Source organism: Carassius carassius, chromosome 30, assembly GCF_963082965.1.
Source record: "Carassius carassius chromosome 30, fCarCar2.1, whole genome shotgun sequence".
Classification (NCBI taxonomy): Eukaryota; Metazoa; Chordata; class Actinopteri; order Cypriniformes; family Cyprinidae; genus Carassius; species Carassius carassius.
This window is the reverse complement of record NC_081784.1, coordinates 26,443,873-26,463,945: the sequence shown is the minus strand read 5'-3', so window position 1 is coordinate 26,463,945 and position 20,073 is coordinate 26,443,873. Positions and strand designations below refer to the sequence as shown.

Below are 20,073 nucleotides of genomic sequence, written 5' to 3'. Positions count from 1 at the left end.
ATGTGTTTATAATTTAGCAAGTGTACAATCCCAAACCCTCACGGCCATAAGTGTGTTAATGTTCTCCACAACGTATGCTGATTATCCACCAGCCGTATCACATTATTGGCGTAAATCGCTCATTTGTGTAATTGGATGATTTCCTCAATAAAAGCGCAAACATGAGAGACATACCGACATTCACTATGTCGGGGAAAAAAGTCCGCAAAAAGAGATCGCCCAGCCACACTGAGGTCTTACTCAGCCCATATCCATCCCCAACAACCTCCAGAAAACTCCCCACAGCATAAAAACGAAGAGCCGCCAGCAGCTGAATTTCGGGGCTGAGGGGGTAGCTCCGTCGAGTTTGTCTTGACAAATCTGGGCCAACAAGATGCAAGAGCTGCAGAATTTGCTCCCGTGGCAGGCAAATTTTTTTTACAATGGTCTCTTCTGACATGGTAGTCAGTGGACTAAAATGTTCTCTTATAAAGTAGTTGACATACACTAACTGGCTCCGTGGACGCCGCCGTCTTTGATTTAAAACAAGTACTCGCTGTCTCGCTGCCATAGCTATAAAGTTTGTGTAAACTCATCTTTCTTTATATAGACTCCTAAGCCTTTTCTGTCAAATGGTTCGCCAGCTGATGTGCCTTAGGATAGTAATTAAAAAAGCTAACAACCATTAGTGTATGGAAACTTTATTAATGAAAACACTTCCATACACTGGGTGTAGGCTATAACAACTTAAGTATTTTATGTGTATAATTTTAAAGTAAAGTAAAAATGTAATTTTAATTCTAAATCAGATTTTATATTAAAAGTTCATATAAAATTTTCTATGTGTAATTAAACTGCGATGTAAAAAATCTTTTTGCGTAGTGGTGGCCACTAGCGGTATGAACCGTAAGCAGCGATAAGGTATAGCTAAGAGCGCTCCAGACCAACCTTACGAACGCATGACTTACAGAAGGTATACTTAACTAAGAAGGTTTCGGAAACCACGTATTAACGATAAGGTACTTCTTAAGGTACAACTTAAGAACGACGTAGCGTTAAGGTAGTTTCGGAGAACGCACCCCTGTACTGTTGCTCAGAGGTCCACAGTCCTCTTTTCAGTTGAAAGTAAACTTAGAATTTCATTTGGAAATCAAGGTCTGGAGTCTAAAGGAAGACTGGAGAAGAACAGAATCCAAGCAGCTTGAAGTCCAATGTGAAGTTTCTGAAGTCAGTGATGATTTGGGGTGCCGTGGCGTCTGCTGGTGTTGGTCCATTGTGTTTTATCAAGTCCAAAGTCAATGCAGCCATCTACCAGGATATTTTGGAGCACTTTATGCTTCAATCTGCTGACAATCTTTATGGAGAGGACTTTACTAACTGCCCACAGTGCCTAAAACACTTCCAAGTGGTTTTCTGTCCATGATATTACTGTGCTTGATTGGCCAGCCAACTGAACCTCACAGAGAATCTATGGGGTATTGTGTAAAGGAAGATAAGTAACATCTGACAAACAATACAGGGGAGCTGAAGGCCACTATCAAAGCAACCTGGGCTTCAATGACGCCTCAGCAGTGCCACAAGCTGATCCCTTCCAATGCCACGCCACATTGAAGCAGTAATTTGTGCAAAAGGAGCCCCAACCAAGTATTGCGTGCATAATTAAACCTTGAACATTTATTTTTCTTACTTTCATTTATTTATCTTTTTTTGATTGATCTTTGAAAAATATTCATTTTTATTTTTATTTCAAAAATATAGTTATATTATTTTCCTAAGCTGTAAGTCATAACCATCATAATAATAAAAAAATTTAATTAAAATTTAATTTAATTAATTTATTTAATAAAAAAAACTTTTTTTTTACTAAAGATTAAGCACTTTTACATGATAGTCTATCTATCTATCTATCTATCTATCTATCTATCTATCTATCTATCTATCTACCTATCATCTATCATCTATCTATCTATCTATCTATCTATCTATATATATATATATACACACACACACACACACACACACACACATATATATATATATATATATATATATATATATATATATATATATATATATATATAATATGTATGTGAGTGCTTCAGCTCACTACCTTGTTTATAATGGCCTAGGAAAAAAAAAGAATAATAAAAAAAATAAACAATTACATATATATTAGGTAACAGAGAAAAAGGCATTCACTATACAGTAAGACATTTACATGTCCTCTACATTTTACATTTCTGTGACACTTTTTTTCCCCTAAGCCCTGGGTAATTGCTGACCCTGATTTGAGAACATTTGAACTTGTGACACAGGTGCATTTTGTTTGGATTTGTGTAGTATACCATTCAGTCAATAATTATTTAGTTGTTTTATCTTGCTTTACCTTGAATACTTTACACAGCAATTACAATCATCAACCGATGAACACAATTAAAGTGTTATTTGCTTAACTATTCCTTGTTCCTCTGTGAAAATCACAGAAGCACCACTGGAACAATGTTGAGATGTTATTCTTATATTGTCTAGTGGAGCAGTCCAAATTTTGGTTATGTGCCACAATGACCTGTTGGCAGCAGACTGGTCTGAGGGCGATAAACGAAATTAATGCAATGTTGATTTGTTGCTTCACTGAACACTGGATTGAAATTTAAATAAAAACCTTTAATGTCATGCATCAATTGTGTCGAGCACTTGGCATTTATATGCAGTATTTGGCACTGAAAAAGAGGTTTAGTTTGTATCCATGAAAAATCTATGCTCTGAGATAATGCCGACAGTGTTTTGGCAGTACATTAAAAGACTTAGAAAGGAATCACTATCATGTATCCAAGATCTTCCTGTGCCATTTGGATGCTGAAATGCTTTCAACATACCAGCATCATGGGAGAGAGTGTCAGGAAACTATTTTCTTTGTCGTTTTAGGGAGTATGATATCTTTCTGCATATTTTTCAACTTCAAAATGAAAGAATAATTTAAAAGAGAGACGACTGTAGTTCAACTCTAAGATTAGATTAAAGCTTGTGGTGTTTTTGTTTATATACCATCTGTGTCACATTCATGCTGTGATAAGAGAACATTAAGTCTGCCATGGATTTCTGTGGTTTAGTTGCCATCACTGAACTCATGTAGAGGATGGGAAGCAGGTTGAAGCAGGTTGCATGTTTAGTTTTTCATCTCAAAGACTGTGACCATTAGTGACCAAAACTATGAGCATTAGTCCCGTGCTATCTTACCTGATATCTCAGAATTCTGACCATAAAGATTTATCAATATATACTTATATTGTCTTTATATTTTTTCAGCATACAGTATATCTAAATGTGTAAAAAATATGTAAATGTTCTGTGCTAATGTCAGTTAATTCTTGTTGAGACTGGGTGCTATAATTGTTCTCAGGTTTGCCAAAATATCAAAGTCTTGCAATAAAAATAACATTTATATATAAAAAAAAATTACTGTAGAATTTACAGGATTTTACTGGCAAAAAAGTTGCCAATACAATCCTGTAAAAATGATGTTAATTGCTGTAAAATGGATTACAGTACATAACTGAAAAACAAATTACAGTTTACAATTTACAAATTACAATTTTTATTTTACAGCAATATTTTGTAATTCCACTAAAGTACAGTATTAACCTGGCAACAGAAGTTGCTAATAAAATCCTGTAAATATATTTTACAGCATTTTCTTGTAATTTCATTAAATTACAGTATTTAACTAATACCCCTAAATCCAATATGATGTTGTAATAATTTAACAATGAAACTGCTGCAAAGAATCATTTTAACAGTAAACTATAAAATACTGATATAAATGCATTATCATGAGCTCTATCTTAATACATTTACAAATTAATAAAAACCAAGTCAATGATGTTGCAAATAAGTATTTATTAAAACTGGCAGAAAGACACTGCAAGGCTTTTACTGGTAAAATAATTTAATAATATTTGTTTTATTTATTTTTTTAAACAGTTAAAATCTTATCATAAAAATAACATTGCATCACAAAATAACTACAAATACCTGTTCAAATAATAAGCCATATTCAGAGTAGAACATTAACTTTATATAAAAATGAAGGTCAATCAACATAATTTGTATAATTTTGGTAAAAAAAAAAAATGTTTTAAAGAAAATTATTAAAATAAAATGCTGGAATCAACATTAAATCACAAATTCTGTTGTTTGAGCTTATGTTCTATTAAATTAAGAATATTCCTGCAAAAGACAATTTAATAAATACATACTGAAAGTCCATCAACTTTCTGAGATGAGCACACACATGAGGGTTGTCCTTCTTCTCTGAGACTTTTCCACTTGTTTTGCTTCTGTGTATCCGTCTTATATCCAGTGAGTGTTGTGATTCCAAGAAAATGTCTGCACATAAAAACAAGCAGAAGCATCAGGATAAAATTAAGTATTGAATGAAACTAGCTCAATAAAATAAATGTCAAAATGCCACTTACACAAATCAATCAGCATTTACCAGTACTTAAAGGGTTACTCCACCCCAAACTGAAAATATTGCCATTAATTACTTACTCCCATGTTGTTCCAAACCCGTGAAAGCTTCACTCGTCTTCAGAACACAATTTAAGATATTTTGGATGCAATCGGGAGGATTGTGACTGTCCCACTGACTGCCAAGTAAATACCACTGTCAAGGCCCAGAAAAGTTTGAAAGACATCATCAGAATAGTCCATCAGTGGTTTAACCATAAAGTTATGAAGCGACGCAATACTTTTTGTTTGCATAGAAAACAAAAATAACGACTTTATTCAACAATTCGTCTCCTCTGCATCAGCATAGCGCCATTTCGGAGAGTATGTGCTGGACACAAACTGCATACACTGTTCTGTGTCAGCTGGGTCACATGGATACGCTTTCTATGATTATTTACGCTTTGATTTGAATGAAAACAGCCTACCCATCTTGTGCGGCTGACATAATAAAAAAAAAAAAACGACTTTGTTGAATAAAGTTGATATTTTTGTTTTCTTTGCATACAAAAAGTATTCTCATAGCTTCGTACAATTACAGTTGAACCACTGATGGCAGATATTCTGACATTGCTTTTCATACTTTTCTGGGCTTAGACATTGTTAATTGTTTGCCAGTCAGTGTTACAATCACAAACCTCCCGGTTCTCATCCAAAATATCTTAAATTGTGTTCCAAAGACGAACAAAGCTTTTATGGGTTTGGAATGACATTGGGGTATGTAATTAATGACTAAATTTTTATTATGGGGTGGAGTAACCTTTTACACTAAATAAGTAACCTTTTTCACAAATGAAATTACTCAAGTAAAACATGTTACCTTTGAAAAAATTCAAGTGTGCAAAAGTTGCCTGCTCCCGTGACGCTAGACTGAAGTTGTAATAAGACTGCAAATCCAGCTACAAAGTTGATGTATGAATTCACAACCATCTTACCCTCAAATAGTCATAAGCCACAGGGTGGACCTGAAATGAATAAATATAAGCAATAATGTAACCTACAATGCAGTATTTCAATATAAAATGTAATCTAAATAAATACATTACCTAATAAAATCAGATTCAGAGTCTTCAAGCATCAAACATTTATCCACATCAGCTGCTATTCTTTGCACCTATTTCTTTAAAGCATTTACATAAATAAGACCAAAATTAACACCAAAAAATGCATATATTTTATAATAAACAAAATATATAATATTACATTGTAGAACTGTACCACCAATCAAATTAAATAATTTAAAGTGCAAAATTACAACTGTGTTATTACATTAAAATGCAATGTTGGAAAAATGCAATACTTTTTAAACGTGAAACTAAACTGCCATTAGGTGGCAGCAAATAACTTAATGAGTGAGTCAATTGAATCATTTATTGTACCGAACCGTACAAAAAGCTGAATCATTCAGCAAAACACTGCTGAGTTTTGATTTGAGGATGAGCAAAATAGTTTTGCTTTGATCTTTGTTTGGAACTATTTTCGTTGGTGAAATAGAACAGCAGTCAATATTGTGTCTAAAAAGTAAATAACTTGTTTTCGAATTGTTTATTGAACTATGTATTTGCAATTGTGATACTGAGCAAAACAGCTCACTTGTTATGCTACTTATATCATATGTTATAAATAAACTCAACAGTTGAACAATTACCCTTAAGTATTTTCAGTGAGTTTATGTGTGCCGTTAAGCTTGTTTTGATGTTGAATGAAACGTTTATACATATAATCAGAATCAGTATCGCGTTTCGTTGCTTCCTTAGTGTTTTTTTTTTTTTTTTTTTTTTTTTACTAAAATTTTTATCAGGCTAACTTGTCCAGCCGGGCATATAAAGATGAAAATGGCTCAGATGAGCTTTAATGTCGAGTACAACTACAGAATATACACAATTACTCATGTACATGTAGTTACTTATAGTAAGGCGTCACGTCAATATGGGACAGTTGAACACATATAAACAAATTAAATTTCACATATTTTGCTGTTTGTCACTTATTTCGACAGATAGTAGTTACTATGACATATTTGTTTGAATTGGGCTTTATGATAAAAGTTCTGTCAACAACTGTAAAACCTTATTTGACCCATAATGCATTGCAAATTACAGCTGTATCTTGTAAAATGTTTAAACAGTAATATTCTGTAAAATTTTGCTGTAGAAACTACAGCAATTTTTTACAGTGTGGAATGTGTTTTTTTATTTTTTATTTTATTTTTTATTAAAGGAGTCTCTTATGCTCATCAAGGCTGAATTTATTTGTTTAGAAATACAGAAAAAAAAATGCAATATACAATATATGTATATATATATATATATATATATATATATATATATATATATATATATATATATATATATATTTTTTTTTTTTTTTTTTTTTCAGGACTCCTTGATGAATGAAAAGTTAAAAAGAAAATAATTTATTTGAAATATACATTTTCTAACAATATAAATCTTTGCTATCACTTCTTAACATATTAACACATCCTTGCTTTTCATGTGACACTGAAAATGTAGCTTTGTATCACAGGAATAAATTAGGTTTTAATGTGTATTAAAATAGAAACGTAATTTTACATTCTAATAATATTTCACAATATTCATTTTTTCCCCCTGTATTTTTGATCAAATAAATGCAGCCTTGGTGAGCATAAATATGGGTAGCATTTTAGATTAGGGAACAAATATTCTGGGTTTTCCCTCAATTAACTCCTTATTTGCTGTTTATTTATAATAGTTAAGGTAGTTATGTTTAGGTATTGGGTAGAGTTAAGAGATACACAATATGGTCATGCAGAATAAGGCATTGATATGTGCATTACAAATACTAGTAAACAGCCAATGTAGTAACATGCATGCTAATAAGCAACTAATTAATAGTGTGTCACTAACTGAATAGAGCCTAAACTCTGGCCCCAAAACCACAAAAATTAACTGAACCTTGAGAATTTTAAAACATTACACAAAACTATCCACAATATAGCATATGGAATATAGCATTAGCTGTGTAGTCCAGAATAAATTTTTTAAGCTAATTTAGCTTTTGCTGTTATAACAAGGATGATAATGAACAGATTGCATAAAACCTTTGAGTTGTAATGCAAAAATCACTGGCTTATTGCATCTTTACATTGTGTTAATATTACGAAAACCCCCAGTGAATGGCAGTTGTGGCAGCCATTACCATCCATCGTTCATGTAACGGAACCCTTATTTTCATTGTACCATTGAACTAAAGCTGCATCTCTTGCCCCCTTACCTCCATTCAGCATAGCAAGTGAGATGAGAGATGGACTTCCTTTTGACAGGAGGCTAGCTTGAGGACACCTAAGGGAGAATGTTTATTTTTAGTTCCCTTTGCAGAGACCGTCTTGGGAGCAGAGGGCACTGAGCTGGGGATGATTCCTCCAGTCAGCTCCAGTCCAGCTAGCTTGGTATTCTAAAGACCATCTACCATTTTTGCCCTCAAGGTTCAGACAGCACCTATGGAGTTAGCTTTGTAGACAGCAAACGCTCACCACATTTTAAATGGTGATGCCATCAGTCGCAAGTGAGTCAACATTCACAGAAAGTCCCTTTTTGCATAGACAGAAAAGGTCAATCTCCAGTGCAAGACTTAGAGGTCACCTGTAGTCTAATGACAATCATCATCAATCATCTTTTTTTTCTTCATCAGATGTGTTTGACAGAGAAGTTTGCTTAAGCTAAAGTAACCTTAATAATTTAACTTTATGCTTCATTTGAAAAATGCCTACACAACGAATAGCTGTTTGCATGCTCTGTGTACAGTATGTTATTTGACAACTTTAGCTCTTTCTCTTCTACCTTACCACTCTACAAAGGCTTCACGTCAGGTGGTTCTTTGCCTCCACATTAAATTATTTTAATGCACAGCTACCTGTGGATTGTCCCTTACTTGTAACACAGCCCTGAATGATGGTATGCTACTTGTTATTGCTAATCAAAGTTAGACTAAGGGCTAAGATTTTGGTGGTTAGCATTGCCCAGTTAGCGTAATATCTTCTGATTCTTAACTGTCTGTTTAAAAAAATTATACTATTTTATAAGAGCCTGATTATTTTTTTGGAGGCTACAGTTGTGCGTAAACTCACAGAAAACAATGCATTCAAATTCTAAAGACACATTTATCATCCAGTGTGCGACGTTACACATTGTTTTGCTATGATTGCTTGGTGCTAAATTGCCCCTATTATGCCATTTTAAGGTTCCCAATATTGTTTTGGGAGTGAGTCTCCTACAATAGGTTTACTTGCAAAAAAATTAAAATATGTAAAATGTAACATGCAAAATATGGATTTACTATCACCTCATTTTCCAATGATTATCAAATGATTAGTTCAAAGCAGTTTGAAGATTCAGTCTCTCTAAACCCCTCCTTTATGGGAATGTACTCTGCTTTGGTCAGATGGCCCGGTCTGTTGTGAGTGGTCTACCGTGTACAGCATGTGTCAGAAATTATATGCCCATTGCCACAGTTCCGTATTTTGAATGCTCTATAGAAAATATAATCTATTATTTATGTTCAGAGTCAATTCTTTCTTTTAGGAAACATTCACTTTATTTATCTTGCTCTTTCAACTTTATAACTTTGCAGAGTGTTTTTATTCACAAACAGCTACATTACACATGGCATGAAAGGCAATTCGAAATGGCATAACAGGGGCACTTTAATTTCAACCTCTGGTTATGTTGCCTAGTTGTGATGAATGGCATCTTCGTATTAACATGTTTGAATAATGAAATGTATCCCCTTGATCTTGTTTGACTGTGATGACAGAGTCATTGATTTCAAATCTTAATCATGGAATCAAAACCTCTTAGGAGGAGTCAGCTAGTCATTGTCTGATCCTCTTAAAACAGACCTGGGTCAGAAGTCAATAACCAATTACTGCAATAAGCAATGGTAGTAAGGGGTGCTTCTCTCACTGGGTCTGCACTTCTTGTGTCCTTCGGCCTTTTGTGTTCAGAGATCATTTCACTGTTATTTAGCATGCTAATGGTTTGCAGGATCTCTGTAGAGCACATCTACTAATCGTACACTCTCATGGCACTCCCCAAACCTCATAAGCAATCAGAGAGGCTACTGGAACATGACAGTTCTCCAGCAGGGCCGAGGGAGACACAGCGGCTCAGGCTGGCAGATTGTCTCGCACCAATATCCCATGTCAACACAGTGAGTTAAAGCTTTTGCTTAATTAAGAAGGACAAACAGCAGCAATCGTTTCATCAGAGCTATAACCTCAAGTGACTGTGCAAAAGCATTTTAAAATGTGGCAATGCCACAGGCCCTGGGGTACCAGAGAAGCCATCAAGCACTCCCTTCCTGTCTTTCTGCCTCTGAATCAAAAGTGAGTGAGCTGCATTCATGCCATCATAGCCATGCTCCTGGTGTGAAGGCTGTTCCATAAGGTAGGTAGCATAATTATTCCTTCTAAGTAACCTTTTTTGGTTTAAATCCTAGAGGACCATTGCATGTATCTTTCTCAGAGAAAGCAATTTCATAATGCATTGTGTCAAGCTTGTGACAAACTTTGAAATCTTTTGATTCAGTAGTGAATGTAAAAGTTAGGAAATAGAGGTTTTTAAGAGAATTGTCAGTCTTAGCAATACACAAATTATTTTTGATTACAAATATGCAAACCTGATGTGTTGAATGTATGGTTATTGGCAAACACAATGACTTAATAAGATAATTAAATCAGAAGCCTTTGAGTGAGAAATTGAATAAAATGTAAGTCATTATGCACAACTTAAACAGTACTAATAATATTCTCTCTAGCGCTCAAATCCCAGTTGTGCATCAAGAAGAGGTCAGTGAATCTCAATGCTATTGTTCTCTTGTTCCATAACCAAACATGATTAATTTCAGCACTTTTTTTTTCTTTGAAGACCATCAAATGAACAATAGTAAAGAACAAAACTGCACCATGATTACCCCTGTCACGTGTTTTTTTTTTTTTTTTTTCAGTTTGCCTGTTTGGTTAATTTCTTGTTCTCATCATTAGATTATCTTCGGTCATTTAGATCACCTGTTTCTGGTTTTTAGTTATCCTCATCACCTGTCTGCCCCTCGTTATCTGCCTTATTTGAGCTTGAGCCCATTCTGTTCTTCCTTGTCCTTGACCTTGAATGTTTATTTGAATGGTCTACGTGTGTTTGTTTATTAAACTATTCCTTTCTTCCTACTCCTTCTTTGTGTGCTTGTACTAAAATCAAAACCGCCTGACAATCTCTCTGTCATGAAAGTCGGTAAATTGCGTCTTAATAGTGTATTTACTTAGACAGCACCGGTAGGAAGTTGCTGTTACTGAAAGTTTTGTAGTTTTATGGCTCCTGAACAATCACTCTTCAAGGTTTCTTCTGTTGACAAATCTGACATGTTAAACTTAATACACAAAATGATGTCTCTGGCTTTCACGTCAAATGGGTGACATGTTTTGTTAGTTGTAGCTTTTCCCCAACTGTCCAACTTAAATGGCATTTATAGAGAAATGGGAAATTGTTTTGAAGGAGATTTTGATGAAATAAATGAAAATAGCTGCCTTTTTTGAACCAGTGAACTGTAAAATAAATCTCAACAATGCATAAGCCTGAACAGCCCACTTGTTTTCCCACCAGCCTAGCTGACAGTCTGTAGCCTTTTCCAGGATATTCCATGACTTATCTGTGTTTGCCTTCCTGGATGCACATATACCTGTGAGAGCAATCACCTCTTATCGCAATGACAACTTCCGAATCAGAATAAACTTTATTGCCAGGTATGTTAAAACATACAAGGAATTTGTTTTCATGACAAAAGCTTCCGCAGTGCAGCAGAATTACAGCGACGTAACTAAAACACAGAAAAAAAGTAGATAAGGAATACAAATATACAAATTTACAATTGTATGTGCAGGTATATTATAATTGACAGTTTTGTATGTAAAGGTAAATTATGTGCAAATTTGAAGTGTAGACTAAGTGTGTATGTTCGATAAATAAGTGTATGAATGTATAAGTAGTGTTGTGTGTTCCACAGTTATTGTCAAGTGTCATGAGATGGATTGCCTGAGGGAAGAAACTGTTCCTGTGTCTGGTCATTCTGGTGCTCAGAGCTCTGTAGCGTCGGCCAGATGGCAGCAGTTCAAAGAGGGAGTGTGCTGGATGTGAGGGGTCCAGAGTGATTTTACTAGCCCTTGCTCACTCTGGATGGGCAACTGTGGCCTAATGGTTAGAGAGTTAGACTTGTAACCCGAAAGTCGCAGGTTTGAGTCTCGGTGCTGGCAGGAGTTGTAGGTGGATGAACAGTGCTCTCTTCCACCCTCAATCAGGGGCGTAGCTGGGGTTTGCTGGGCCCCGGTGCAGGTTGTACCAGTGGGCCCTGTTTGATAGTGGGCCCTGTTTGAAAGGGTTTAATTTGTATGCTCGTTCTGTTTATTTGTTTGTGCTATTTAGACAGTGTTTACATTTTTTCAAGTTTGTAAGTGTCTAGGTACAGAAACTGAAAAATTAAATGTAGAATTTCACTGCATAGTCTTCACTGTAAAAATTTAATATACAGTCAAACCAAAATTTATTCAGACATCTTCAACATTTCTCACGTTATCACAGTTTATTTGCTCTAGTTTAGAAAATGATAATAAAATCTGACAAGAAATCAGAGTTAGATTGTCTGAACAAATTAAACTTAATATCATCTTAATATCAGATAACTTTGATAGAAATACAGGTCCTTCTCAAAAAATTAGCATATTGTGATAAAGTTCATTATTTTCCATAATGTAATGATAAAAATTAAACTTTCATATATTTTAGATTCATTGCACACCAACTGAAATATTTAGTCTTTTATTGTTTTAATACTGATGATTTTGGCATACAGCTCATGAAAACCCAAAATTCCTATCTAAAAAAATTAGCATATCATGAAAAGGTTCTCTAAACAAGCTATCAACCTAATCATCTGAATCAACTAATTAACTCTAAACACCTGCAAAAGATTCCTGAGGCTTTTAAAAACTCCCAGCCTGGTTTATTACTCAAAACCGCAATCATGGGTAAGACTGATGTCCAGAAGGCTATCATTGACACCCTCAAGCAAGAGGGTAAGACACAGAAAGAAATTTCTGAATGAACCGGCTGTTCCCAGAGTGCTGTATCAAGGCACCTCAGTGGGAAGTCTGTGGGAAGGAAAAAGTGTGGCAAAAAACGCTGCACAATGAGAAGAGGTGACCGGACCCTGAGGAAGATTGTGGAGAAGGACCGATTCTAGACCTTGGGGGACCTGCGGAAGCAGTGGACTGAGTATGGAGTAGAAACATCCAGAGCCACCGTGCACAGGCGTGTGCAGGAAATGGGCCACAGGTGGCGCATTCCCCAGGTCAAGCCACTTTTGAACCAGAAACAGCGGCAGAAGCGCCTGACCTGGGCTACAAAAAAGCAGCACTGGACTTTTGGACAAATTTTGCATGTCATTCGGAAATCAAGGTGCCAGAGTCTGGGGGAAGACTGGGGAGAAGGAAATGCCAAAATGCCTGAAGTCCAGTGTCAAGTACCCACAGTCAGTGATGGTCTGGGGTGCCATGTCAGCTGCTGGAGTTGGTCCACTGTGTTTTATCAAGGGCAGGGTCAATGCAGCTAGCTATCAGGAGATTTTGGAGCACTTCATGCTTCCATCTGCTGAAAAGCTTTATGTAGATGAAGATTTCATTTTTCAGCATGACCTGGCACCTGCTCACAGTGCCAAAACCACTGGTAAATGGTTTACTGACCATGGTATTACTGTGCTCAATTGGCCTACCAACTCTCCTGACCTGAACCCCATAGAGAATCTGTGGGATATTGTGAAGAGAAAGTTGAGAGACGCAAGACCCAACACTCTGGATGAGCTTAAGGCCACTATCGATGCATCCTGGGCCTCCATAACACCTGAGCAGTGCCACAGGCTGATTGCCTCCATGCCACGCCGCATTGAAGCAGTCATTTCTGCAAAAGGATTCCCGACCAAGTATTGAGTGCATAACTGAACTTATGAACTGAACTTTTATTGGTCGGATTAAATATGCTAATTTTTTGAGACAGGCATTTTGGGTTTTCATGAGCTGTATGCCAAAATCATCAGTATTAAAACAATAAAAGACCTGAATATTTCAGTTGGTGTGCAATGAATCTAAAATATATGAAAGTTTAATTTTTATCATTGCATTATGGAAAATAATGAACTTTATCACAATATGCTAATTTTTTGAGAAGGACCTGTATATGTAATGGATTACAATCAAACGGAAACTTCAGACAACTGTCAATACTTTGTAGACCAATTACCAAGCAATGATTAATTTTGTTCAGTCTGTGGTGTTAAAAGGTTGCATTAGCAATTCTGGAGAGAAACACGTAAGCAAAACATGGTGAATTATTTTTTTTTATCAATTTCACTAGTAATCCACTGTATGAACATTTATTTGGGTATAATATGCTACAGTTCACTTTATTTTGCTATACTCACATAAGGTTAGGGGCTAGGGTTAGTACCCGGCACGTACTAGTAAAAAAAAAAAATATATATATATATATCAAAAATGATATCTGTTTGACTATGCATTAATTCTTGTTAAAACTACAAAGTAATTCAGTCAAAAGCAGTGAGTGATTTTCTTTCTTTCATTTTCTTGGATTAACATTACAACAGCAGTAGCTAAGTTAGGCACGGTCACTTTAAGAAACAATGAATGGATCCAAAATAATACACATCCGATTTTTTTACATATTTGTCGTACAAGAAAAAAAAAGACAAATTCAGAAGAAATCAGACAAAGTGTTCAAGTGTTTTGAGCCGCCTCTCTCAGCGTGAGCCCTGAACACCAGAACACCGCGGCTGCTGAATTGGGCTCTTTTCTGTTTGTTTAAATCGCGATTTGTTTTTGCTCGTTCAGATGCAGGGGAAACTTCGAGGAGAGCTTCGCAAAGTAGAGCTCGACTCAGTGTTGCTGTCTGTCAGACGCGGGTCTCCTCGTGCGCACTGAACTCAACACGCGAGTAACCAGCTACTCAGTTTAGCTTTTCCGCGTCTTGTGTTTGAATGCTTTAAACGCTTTTGAATGATTAAATTGGCAAGTGGCAAGGCTTAAAAAAACCTTGAAAATTATAAGCCCTATAGAATACCCTAGACGTGTCACTTGTATAGTTTTGAATGGGGGGAAATGCAACATTCAATATGGCTCTCTATTGAACAAAGCCCCACGTTCTGAGTGAAAGAACCAATTGTTAATCAGTAAAATCAGTGCACTGCAGCTGCCATTAGAAGTCCCTGTTGGTATGGTATAGAAACAGCCAGCATATGCACAAGTGCAGTGGCTAGTCTAGCCTGTAAAAGAAGCTTTTTTTTAACGCTATTTGAGCAAAAGAAATAATTTATGCGACAGATGTTGTCAGATTTCATTTGTGATTTCAAATATGAAATTTAATCTGAAGCTTGGCGAACAGTTTTGGAAAATTATGTTTCCCCATTTAAAGAGATAGGAGGTGCACTTACTTATGTCCAAAAGGCATTTCAAAGATGGCCACTGAGTGAAATTACTTGCCTTAAAGGGACTTTACTTTACATTATACTACTTCATAATGCATCAACATTGTTTTATATATATATATATATATATATATATTAAGCTCAAATGAACTTTGCATGAAAATAACAGGACTGAGGCAGAGTTAATAATAGACAGAATGAGGATTTAATATATATGAGAAACCTAAAGAGAAAGCATTTTGGAAAATTATATTAATAATAATTAACAATATACAGTACATGCACACTCTCTATGTTACTAATTAGACATTCTCAATTAAATTTCAGATTAAACCGTTAAGACATCAGTTGATGAGAGGACAAAAAGAGTACATGGGTTTTATGAATGATTTTCACTCATTATGTCTTGGTAAGGAATGAACAATCATACTGTGAGGCTGCCTCCACACATATATTGTGGAGCAATTTAAAGTGTTTGTCTCATTGTTTTGTTTATTTATTTACTCTAGTTAATTTCGTGTGATATTTATGTATGTGTGTGTGTGTGAATATATATATATATATATATATATATATATATATATATATATATATATATATATATATATATATATATACAGAAACATCATATAAAGCTAAATGATATAAATTATGTATTGTGTATTGTTAAATTAATATTTATGACTACAAATACAAGCGTTTTATTGTGTGTTTTAAACAGAACAAATCAACACATTTAGTTAATAGTTTGTCAATGTGCAACAGTGTCTGCAACACATCTGTAATGTGACAATTTTGTTTTATGAAAACGAGATACTGAGATTTTATGATAATGATATTTTACTGAATTGTGAGAAGTGGCCATTACATACCAACATCTTAGAGGTATTTTGATAATGAGTGGATTGCTTAGTCACTCATACATTGTCTTGGAATTTTAACCAAATCAAATAAGTTAATCTTGTTGTAACTCGCACAAGGATTTTGGCTAAATCAAAATAAGATAAACATGTCAGATGACATTTGGATCCAAAAAAAACAAAAAAAAAAAACAGATGGTTAGAGTAAATGGGCCTCTGGTCATAAGACTGCTTGCATCAGTTGAAGTCAGCAAGCCTGAGAAGTGAAGCATAAGTGGAGACCAGGTGTGAAAAAGAAAACACCAAGAGCTCAGTCACAGCAATTACAGTAAATGTAACTGTACTTTACATAATAATTGCCAAGAGCCTTTTGGGAAGAGTGCACACCTATATTTAAGCTTTGTGTCATGCTATCTGCAAAATGATGTAATTATGTTCATCTTGCCAAAGTGATAATTACAGAGTAGATATAAACATGATATTAGCAGTGACATTTGTTTTCTAAGTATAACAACTGTTTTCTTTAAGGGCTTTTAAACTGAATTTGGAGTAGGCCACACTTAATCTTTAAACAGTATATCGTAGACATGAAATCACATTAGGCTTGCTAACTTTTTGGTGACCGAGTCAAGGAAGTTGATTCAATTGCAAACTTACATTTTTTTTATACTTCATGCACTATTCACAAATATGTTCAGAATGATGAGTGAGAAAAAGCAAACTACTAAAAGTCATCAAATAGCAAAAAAAAAAAAAAAAAAATTAAAATACAACCATCCACCTCTTCTCCAAACTGCTTATCCTCTGTAGGGTCATGGAAATTTGCAATTTTTTTAACCCTCTGAGGTCTAGGGGGTTTTGGGACCTGGTGAAGTTTTGACATGCCCTGACTTTTGTGCTTTATTCAGTTGCTTCTAAATGTATATATGGCTATTTTGTTTGAAAACAATAATAATACAATAATACATAAATAGCATGTATGTGCATGATTTTCTTTTCGAGTAAACAACGTTTATGCGTGGTTAGTGAAAAACTAAATTTGTCAAATTCAAAGTCACTGAAATAAGGTCATAAAACACACACAAAATATTTGTTCACAATAATTTTTGCTTCAAAATGATGTGAAAATCGTCTTGTTTACTCACTCACAGAAAACAATAGATTGATTTAAATTTTCTAAGACACTTTTTGTTTGTAAAGGGCATATGTGAGTAGGTGTCAACTATCATGAATATTATTGTGATTTACACCTGAGAAGACAAAGCCCCCATAATGAGCTGCATAATGAGCCTTTCAGTCAGGTGTGTGACTGAGAGGGAAGCGTTACAAGAAATAAGGAAAAATTCCTCTAATCTTATAAAGCTGTTTACCAAAACTCCTTTAAAGGCCTGTATAAACACTGTAGCTTACTATATGCATGCTGAGTGGTAACTGTTCCAATATTAAAGTCATTAAATTGTCATGGTGAGTCCAGTTCAAAGGCAGATGTTGTATTTACATCTCAGATCTGAATGGTGGGGAGGCATTTGGCTGCTGGTTGCTTGGTGATTAAAGCATCGAAGACAGATGTTTTCCACTTAACATGCCAAACTTTTTGTCTCTGCATTGCTTATTGGATGGGGAGAATTGGCCAGGGATTGGATTCCACAGTCTGTCAATTATTCTACTGTGTGTGTTTGTGTGTGTGTTAATTTTTTTTTTCTCAACTATTAGCAGTTTTAGAAACAATGTTCAAAATAATTTATTGAATTTGCCTGCCAACAGACATTCGTTAATCTCAAAATTCTTTCATTTTTGCAAAAAAATACCCTACTGTTAGAATTTAAGACAGTTGTAAAGTTGTAAAAACTCATGAACATAGTTGTTTTAGCATCTGACCTTGTCAAAAAAAAAATTCTGAAATACCTTTCAGACCAACCACCTAACCAAACACATAAATAAATAAATATTAAATTTTCTGTATATTGGAATACAATGACATAGCAGTTTATGGGCCAGATTTTCTAACAGCTTGCATCAGCACCTTATTTGATACTTTGGATTGCTCTTGTTAGATTGCTTTGGTCATTAAGGAACTGAGGTGTTGCATCTGTGTTCTTTATTTTGCGCTTTGTCAGTAGATCACCCGAATAACTTTCCACTCCTATCTGCAGATTTTATTTGTTTATTTTATTTTTTTGAATTGAACTCTTTCATTAATTTGCCTTGTTAAGTAAATCTGTAGTCAGGGAGCCCTTAATCACCCCCAGTGTTTGTGTAGCCTACCTAACAGTGTGGTGACAGTGGGTGCCCTCTAGGGCCTGTCTTCAGGGCGACTGATCAGCTGTTTTGCTTGCTTGGCCTCTCTAAACATGCTCATTTAAATAGACAGATTGAAGAATTACTGGAGCAGTGCTTTGACCTGGAACTTTGCTGATAGCACGCCGTTCAGTTTATACATGACACAGAACATATTAAAGCGCTGTGCTGTATCGACGAAAAGATATACACAGCTGGTGGAGAGATCTGCCAGGGAGCATTGTGCATTATCTAAGAAAAGTGACAGCTTTAGCTTGTCTTTATGATGAGTTGTAGAGCATAAGGAAGGTCAGACAGTAATCATCCAAATCTAGAGGTTGTGTAAGCAGAAATAAATAATGGACATTGTTAACATAAAATATATGTTGAGGCTTAAATAAGAATGCAGATAAAAACACCTCCAGAGTGAGGTCATGTAATTCATTTATGATGTCTAGATAGGTATAAGTCAAGTCACCTTTATTTATATAGTGCTTTACAACAAAATACATTGCGTCAAAGCAACTGAACAACATTCATTAGGAAAACAGTGTGTCAATATGCAAAATGACAGTTAAAGGCAGTTCATCATTGAATTCAGTGATGTCATCTCTGTTCAGTTTAAATAGAGTCTGTGCATTTATTTGCAATCAAGTCAACGATATCGCTGTAGATGAAGTGTCCCCAACTAAGCAAGTCAGAGGCGACAACGGCAAGTCACCAAAACTCCATCTGTGACAGAATGGAGAAAAAAACCTTGGGAGTAACCAGGCTCAGTTGGGGGGCCAGTTCTCCTCTGACCAGACAAAACCAGTAGTTCAATTCCAGGCTGCAGCAAAGTCAGATTGTGCAGAAGAATCATCTGTTTCCTGTGGTCTTGTCCTGGTGGTCATCTTAGACAAGGTCTTTACAGGGGATCTGTATCTAGGGCTCTAGATGTCCTGGTCTCCGCTGTCTTTCAGGGATGTAGAGGTCCTTTCTAGTTGCTGATCCACCATCTGGTCTGGATACGTACTGGATCCGGGTGACTGCAGTGACCCTCTGATCTGGATACAAACTGGATCTGGTGGCTACGGTGTCCTAGGAATAAGAGTGAAACAGACTAATATTAGCGTAGATGCCATTCTTCTAATGATTTAGCAACTACATCGGGTGGTATGGGAAGTGTTCCCGGTTCCGGTTTACCTAATTAAAGCAGCCTAAAAATCCTTTAATGGATTTGGATATTAAAAGCATATTAGTATGTTATGTGTAAGCCAGGTTAAAGAGATGGGTCTTTAATCTAGATTTAAACTGCAAGAGTGTGTCTGCCTCCCGAACAATGTTAGGTAGGTTATTCCAGAGTTAAGGCGCCAAATAGGAAAAAAGGATCTGTTGATTTTGATATTCTAGGTATTATCAAATTGCCTGAGTTTTGAGAACGTAGCGGACGTAGAGGATTATAATGTAAAAGGAGCTCATTGAAATACTGAGGTGTTAAATCATTCAGGGCTTTATAAGTAATAAGCAATATTTTAAAATCTATACAATGTTTGATAGGGAGCCAGTGCAGTGTTGACAGGACCGGGCTAATATGGTCATACTTCCTGGTTCTAGTAAGAACTCTTGCTGCTGCATTTTGGACTAGCTGTAGTTTGTTTACTAAGCGTGCAGAACAACCACCCAATAAAGCATTACAATAATCTAACCTTGAGGTCATAAATGCATGGATTAACATTCCTGCATTTGACATTGAGAGCATAGGCCGTAATTTAGATATATTTTTGAGATGGAAAAATGCAGTTTACAAATGCTAGCAACGTGGCTTTCTAAGGAAAGATTGTGATCAAAATAGCACACCTAGGTTCCTAACTGATGACGAAGAATTGACAGGGCAGCCATCAAGCCTAAGACAGTGTTCTAGGTTATTACATGCAGTTTTTAGGTC

The 20,073-nt window shown here is 35.5% G+C and overlaps 1 protein-coding gene and 1 long non-coding RNA gene across 2 annotated transcripts in view; both read left to right on the top strand.

Moving 5' to 3' along the window:
• Window positions 1-20,073, top strand: part of LOC132110975 (CUB and sushi domain-containing protein 1-like) — a 648,917-nt gene that overhangs the window by 285,930 nt on the left and 342,914 nt on the right. The window lies entirely within an intron of this gene.
• Window positions 8,774-15,420, top strand: LOC132110976 (uncharacterized). Its single transcript, XR_009424703.1, has 3 exons — window positions 8,774-9,678; window positions 9,791-9,914; window positions 15,337-15,420. It is a non-coding gene; the product is annotated as an uncharacterized LOC132110976 (long non-coding RNA).